Raw genomic sequence first — 7,513 nt, 5'->3', positions numbered from 1 at the left:
GTGATAGGCATTCCTTGACATTAAAACATGATATTGATAGACATCCCACAAAAACAAGAAACTTGGTTTCAAGATAAGCTCCTCAATTTTCTATCTAATATTACCAACTTTCAGATGAAACAGAAAAAATTTTACTTTTAGGGTCCTTCCCACCATTTTTGCTACTCTGAGCAACAGCATCAAACTCAAGAAAAACCTGCAGCTTTATTAGACAACTAGAAGTGCTCATCAAATGACAACAAAACTTTCATGACCAAGGAATAGAACTGTCCATTATTATCAACCCAAAGAAGTCTCCTAGAAAGTGGCCTCTGGTTTCATTATGTTCAGGGAAGTGATACTGAAGAAATTAGAATGGACTGACTTTCAGAACCATGATCTAATAGCAAGTTCAAATCACTGTGAAAATGAAAGGCTTAGAAACACCAGACAACAGCATGATGGGCTTCCTTCTGTACCTGAATCCAGCACATTCACCATGCTTATTGCCTTTGGAATTGCTAGAAAATTATCCATTTTTCATTTGCTTCACAAACTAAAAACCTACATGCTCGGTCAAGAGCCCACTGCAGATAATGCTAGATTCAAACCTAAATAACTCTTCAATTTGTCCAACTTCTCTCAACTCCACAACAGAAGCAGTTAAAATAGATGCTAAAAAAAAAAAAAAAAAAAAAGGCATGAATGGATCAGGGGCCCTTTCTTCCCTTGACTTTCCTCCTCTTTTCTTCATCTTCCTTACCTTGGAACTCATGTAAGAGAAGGGGCTAAGGAAATAGCTAGGCACTTTGATCCCCTCCTAATCTGGAATGAGAATGAAATGCATTATGGTCCCCAAATGACATCAGAGACACCAATATACCCATTTTCTTCAGACTAACACTGGAATTCTGGAGTAGACATCTTTTTCCAGCACCTAAAAAAAATGCATTCTAAAATCATACACTGATATTCTTAAAGACAAGGTATCTTGACAAAGAAACATGAGGTATTACTGGATACAAAAATGTATCCCTATGTGTTATATGAATTTTCCACAAGCCACTGAGTGTTAGTAAAAGACCATTCTATCAAAGAAGGTATAGTAATATTCAAACTAATCTAAACTCGGAATTTAAATAGCAAAATTCACACAGTAAAGAATCTAAGTTAATGTGTTTGTGGATGCCAAAGGGTAACAGAAGGCTTGGCTCCCAGACCAATGGGGCTCTGGAAGGGGACAATGCAAAGTCCTACCTGGTAGGCATCAGGAATGTTGACCGTCTCTCCATGCTCCCCGACATAACCAATGATACCTTTGCCCCAAGGGACCTGCACCTCGTTTGAGTTTTCTGTGCTGCTGCAGGGCAGCAGTGGGGTTCCTGCATGCACATCAAAGAATTTGGAGACCAGGCTCTTCTTGCCAGCAGCCGCCCCTTCCACCAGGAAGAGAGAGCAGCGGTCTGCGTCCACCATGAGGCAGACGAAGATGAGGATCTTGTAGCTCAGACTGGTAAGGTCAAGGTCATTGGAGATATCTTTAACCAGTTCCAGGAAGAACTGTCGCTCGTTATGCTTTTTGAGGTGGCACTTGTAGTCCATGGCCGTAGGGGGGTACTGAGGCAGATTCACCCGCGATTCCAGCAGGGCGCTGAGAATGTGGGCGGTGGTTGGGGGCAGGGAGCTGGCCTTCCGGAGAAGCGCCCTCCGCCGCACACTGCTCAGGGGCTCCTGGGCCCGGGAGGTCACTTGTTCGTCGTAGGTCCTGTTCACATGGATGGCCTTGGAGCGGGCAAAACTCTTCCTCAGCTCTTTCTGAGAAGCTCTCCGCTGCAGGCTCCCATCGCCCCGGCTGCCACTGGCCCAGCTGGGACCCATGGGGCCCCCCCTACACTCCCCACCGCCCGGGGTGGGCTGGCTGCTGGCAGAGCCGTCGGGTCCAGGGCTGCCGCTGCCTCCGCCACCGCTCGTGCTGGCGGCCGCGGTGGACCTCGGGCCTACAGCCCCTTGACCCTGCCCGTGCCTCTGCATCCACTTCTCCACCATCTCCTGCTTCCCCTTCCGCATCAGGTAATCTTCCAACAACTCTGGGTGCCTGTCCAGGAAAGTTTCCACCTCCCCAAAGTCCAGGCGGGAGGCTGTCATGGTCCCAGACTCAGCTTTCCCTCTGCCTCTCTACACTGGGACCAAACGAGTCTCTGCTCCGGCCTCTAGCTGGTCCTGCCCATGGCTACCCCACCAGGATCCCGGCCCCGAGCTTCTGCCGACCAGTGGAATCCCAAGGGGCTGGGAGGCGCCCCTTCCTTCGGGCTCAGACGGCGGCTGGCAGGAACCCCACACCCCGTTCCTGCTACTTGTGCGCCGCACAGGTGTCCTCACGGCGCTGCTGCCGCGGCTACGGCTCGCTCTGAAAACCCGAGCGACCGCGGCTCTCGCTCCGCCTGCCGTCGCCGCCGCCGCCGCCGCGGCTGCCTGTACCGGATGAGTGGACCACTGTGGACGCGAGGTAGGGCAGGACACGCCCCTGAGTGAGGCGCGGGTCCCCCGGGGAGGAGAAGGGTGGGAGGAGGGAGACGCGAGCTCCAGCCCCGCCAGAGTCCCCAGCCAGGATGGCCAGGCGGTTCCTGGAAGAGTCTGGCCGGCCGGAATCGGCGCCCGGGAACACGACCCGCAGAGTCCTGATTGGGACAAGATTAGAGGGGAGACGCACCTCGTTCTGTCCCTCTCCTTCCTTCCTTACCGCCCCAGCGCTCCCTCTTCCCCGCCCCTCAATCCTCCAGCGTTTCACGGAGGCCCCGCGGGAGCCCAGTGGGAGCCCAAGTACTAGGAAGTGTTTATGTTTTGCAGGGATCAGACCCAGACGCTGACTCCGAGGAAATGAGGATGCTCAGAGACAGGGGGATTATTTTTCTGGGATGTGACTGTGGATTCTTGGCTCCTAGGATTCCTGGGACTGCCCACTAATACTGCCCAGCTCCTTGTGGGTGTTCAGTAAATAAGTACGGAACTGGATTTACGGAAATTACTAAATGAAGTTCCCCGTCTGAGCAATTCATGACTTTAACCAAATTCATGGACCCGGGGTTGGGTACAGGAGGGTGGTACACGGAAAGAGGCTGTAAAACACAGTTCCTTGGATTTGGAACCCTGCTTAGCCTGAGCATACAGTAGACTCAAGGGCCTCGGGGCTTCCTTCCAAGTCAGTCCTGCATACAGGGTGCCTACTCTTCTTTTCCTGAACGACTTGCCATCTCCTCCTTTCTCCACTCAGTTTGGCAAGGATGGCAAGGCTCCCTTTAGTTTCAGTATCCAAGGGCTGTGAGTAAAGGTTTCTTCTCTGCAGGAGGCTTTTCTTTCCCCAGCCCAATGGATTCTCCAGATCTGGCTAGTCTCTGCTAGTTAGGCTAAGAATGACACCAGGTTCCCCTTGGGCCTTTTCCAACCTACTTGATAAGCTTGGGTAATTTCCTGGCAAAGAGACCCAGCCTGACAACCCCTTCTTGAAGCCCAAGGGTCTCCTCTTGTGAGAAACAAGAGCAGATGGAGAACCATCCAGTCCCCTGGGACAGCAGGACAATCTAGACAAGCTCTTACAGAATGCCAGCAACCAGGTAACAGAAAAGCTGCAGAGGAAACAGGTAGTGACATTTTTATGGGGCTTCCACGTGGCGGGACACGCAGGTGACCTCCACAGTAAATAAAGCTTACTCCAGATGATGTCCTCACAGCGAAAACCACACTTGCTATGCTGATCGCTTTAAACTAACATGTTAATCTTCACAACAAATTTATGATGTGGGGACTCTTATTATCTTGTTCTAAAGATGGGAAACTCTGCGAAGTTGAGTAATGTACCCAGCGCACACAGTGAGGTGGTGCCAGAGCCGGGGCGCAGATCTACTTAGGTTGGCTCCAGAGTGAGGCACAGTCTCAGCCACATCAATGGGTTGTCTCCCACCTGTGTCAGGGGAATCCTAGCTCTGCTGGTAACAGAGATGCAGGGGCTGGCGCAGAATGATCTCTAAACATTCCTCTGACAGCCACGGGAGGAGCAGAGAGGGAGAAGAGAGGCACTTGTTCAAAAATTCCAAATATCCCAGCTTAGTGCTGTGATTAAGGGCATGGCCTTGGCACTGGGAATGCAACTGTGGACAAAGACTCTGCCTTCATGGAGCTTACATTATGCTGGGGAGGCAGCCAGTCAACAAATGAAATATATACAGTTGACCCTTGAACAACAGGGGTTTGAACTGCAGGTGCACTAATACACGGTTATTTTCCAGCAGTAAATACTACAGTACTACCCAGTCTGGGGTTGGTCGAAACCATGAGTGCAGAAACACTGATACAGAGATACCTATAAGTTATAGGTAGATACCTATAAGTTATAGGTAGATTTTCAACTGCACAGGGGTCAGCACCCCTAACCCCTACTTTGTTCAAGGGTCAGTTCAGCTCAGTCGCTCAGTTGTGTCCGACTCTTTGTGACCCCATGAACTGCAGCACACCAGGCCTCCCTGTCCATCAACAACTCCTGGAGTTCACCCAAACTCATGTCCATCGAGTCAGTGATGCCATCCAGCCATCTCATCCTCTGTCATCCCCTTCTTCTCCTGCCCCCATCAACTGTATACAAAATCAGAATTTCAGTGATAGGTGCAATGAAGAAAAACAAAACTTGGCAAAGTATTAAATAAAGCGATGAGGTGGTGAAAAGGTCTCTACCTGAGTAGAGATCTGGTAGAAATGAGGAAATGAGCTACACTAATATCTGTGGAAAAGAGTGTACCAGGAAGAGGAAGGGCGTGGAAGTTGTGAGATGTAATGTGTTGGGAGCATTTATGAAACAGCAGAGAGATCAGTTAGGAGACAGTGAAGCAAGCATAGAATATTGGTAGTTGGGAGCTGCAGACTGCTAAGGGGATGAGTTGTGTTCAAGAATTAAAAGAGGTAAAGTTCTTAACACAGTGCCTGATACAAATAAAATGCTCAATAAAGTCCCCTGTTGTATTACTTTTATTATTATCACTATTATATTCCTAAAATAATAATGGGGTTTCCCCAGCCTGCAGTGCAGGAGCCGCAGGAGATGCAATTCCATCCCCAGGTCAGTATTGTTGCCTGGAGAATCCATGGACAGAGGAGCCTGGCTACAGTCCATAGGATCACAAAGAGTCAGACATGACTGAAGTGACTGAGCACACACACCCACACAGTAATAGTGTATGGCCACGTCTCTGGTAACTTGAGGGACTTATCAGTAAAGATGATCAGGGTAGTACACTGGAGCTGGCTTGCAGGGGCTCACAAGAGCTTGTTTTAGCATCTCTCCAACTTCATGTTCAGTGACATCATGTAGCTTGCAATCAGCCATGATGGGAGTATTTACACCATGAAATCAACAAATGCTATGAATCAGGACTTCCCCCACCCCGCACCGCCCCCGATTGCTAGTTGTTAAATGCCTGCTAGAATTCAGAGGAAACAGTTCAATTGCCCACCAACTGATGAATGGATAAATAAAATGTGGTGTACCCATACAGTGGAAAAAATGTATATGTAACAAATGAAGTACTGAAATATGCTACAACTTGAATGAAGCTTGAAAACCTTGTACAAAGAGAAAGAAGCCACTTACAAATGACCATATACTGTATGACTTCATTTATATGAAGTGTCCAAAATAGGCAAATCCATAGACTAGTGGTTACCAAGGGATGAGGGCAAGGGAAGATGTAGGAAAGTTGGGGGCGGGGGGAACCACTAATGGGTGTAAGGTTTTTGCAGGAGTAAACAAAATGTTCTGAAACTGAGTGTGGTGATGGTTGCACAGATCTGTGAATATACTGAAACCACTGACCTGTACACTTTAAAAGGGTGAAGAATTGTGTGGCGTGTGAATTATATCTCATTAAAGCTGTTATTAAAACAACAACAAAAGCCATTTACCAGCACTCGACTGGTGAGAATAGAGCGGCACTGCTGTGCAAGGAGGCAAGAAAAGCAATGAGCTTCTTCAAGGAAGGGAGAGAAGCAGACCACCCCTGGGCTGCCTGGAAACAGAGCTTAATAAATGGCCATTTCCTCGACTCCATCTTCCATGTATTCATTATGTAAGCACTTGCTTAGCATGTATTATGTTCCAGGCTCTGGGAACAAAAGAAGACCAAGACAAAACCTCTGCCTTTGATTGAGAATCTCAGTCTCCTCTGCCAAGAGGAGTGGGCGTAGAATACTGGGAATGGTAGGGGGGAAAAACTGAGCATTTCTGGCTGGGTTTTGAATTAGCTGGAGCCTCATTCTCTGCTTGGCTCATGAAGTCGCTAAAGGAGTCAGTTTGAGGAAGACAATGCAAAGGTGGCAGACAGCGCAATTAAGATGGTCCGAGGCTGTGGTGGAGGGTGACACAGTAAGATGTGTGGCAACACGGCCCCAGTTGCATTTCCTCGTCATGCTCCATTTGTAGAACAGTGTATGCACTGGTCAAGATTCCAGCGGGAAACAGAGTGCACTCAAAGTAATTCTAAGAGGGTAAATTCACAAAGGGACTCATTACAAAGGGGAAGTACATAGGTAAGCCACAGTGACAGTGAAGGAACTGCGACTCACAGCCACAGAGAAGTCACCTCCCCTAGACCTGATGAGAGCAGGAGAGAGGCTTGCGGACTGACTAAGCCTTGAGAGAAGCAGTGGCAGCCAGTCAAATGACATGGACCGCTCAAGCTGACCTCAAAGGAGGGAGATACCAGGAATAAATAACTTGATCTCCTTCTTCCCCGTCTCTCCTGTCCTGACCAGAGCCAGCTAGAGGTTAGGAGCTTGTTGATGGAATCCATATGTCATCCCTACTGGGCAGAGAGTAGAGCAGGATCTGAGTAATATCTGGAGGGGCAAAGGAAAAATACTTGGCCCAATATGGAACCCTGAGGAAGTCTCTTTAGGACATACTGGATGCTATAACTCCAAAGAATTTTCTGTATAATCCTGCCCTCTTCTGCTCCCTGCTAATTCCATCAGAACTGTCTATAATATACCCTACACCCACATTTGCAGTCAACAAAACCCTCTATGGTATTCACCCTGAAAAGATATGATATCTTTTGAAGATAGATCAGTCATCTCAAGGGAGAAACTCTGCAGGCTCCTTCCCTATCTATATTTCCACCAGTCTAGAAATATTGACCAAGCAGCCCCTCACTGGAGTAGATCAAGGGGTTTTCCCTTCCTATTCCTTTCAAGAATAACTCATTTTCAAGTATAACTTGATCTGAGTATTCATTACTTTATCATTGTCATCATCAATCAGCATTTATTGAGCAACATGCAAAGCACTGGGTTACTTCCAAGGTAACTTTTGTTATTCCAAAGCAGACCCATTAAATTTTAGTACTGGATGAAACCTTAGAGATCATCTAATACTCCACTTTCATTTCACGCCTGTGGAAATTGAGATTCAGAGCAGATATCTAAGTCCTCCAAAGTCACCAGCCAAGTACAACCTCTGATCTGCCCTTGGTTCCATCCCACCTCTACA

Source organism: Bos javanicus, chromosome 2 (assembly GCF_032452875.1).
Source record: "Bos javanicus breed banteng chromosome 2, ARS-OSU_banteng_1.0, whole genome shotgun sequence".
Lineage (NCBI taxonomy): Eukaryota > Metazoa > Chordata > Mammalia > Artiodactyla > Bovidae > Bos > Bos javanicus.
Note: the sequence above shows the minus strand (reverse complement) of the source record.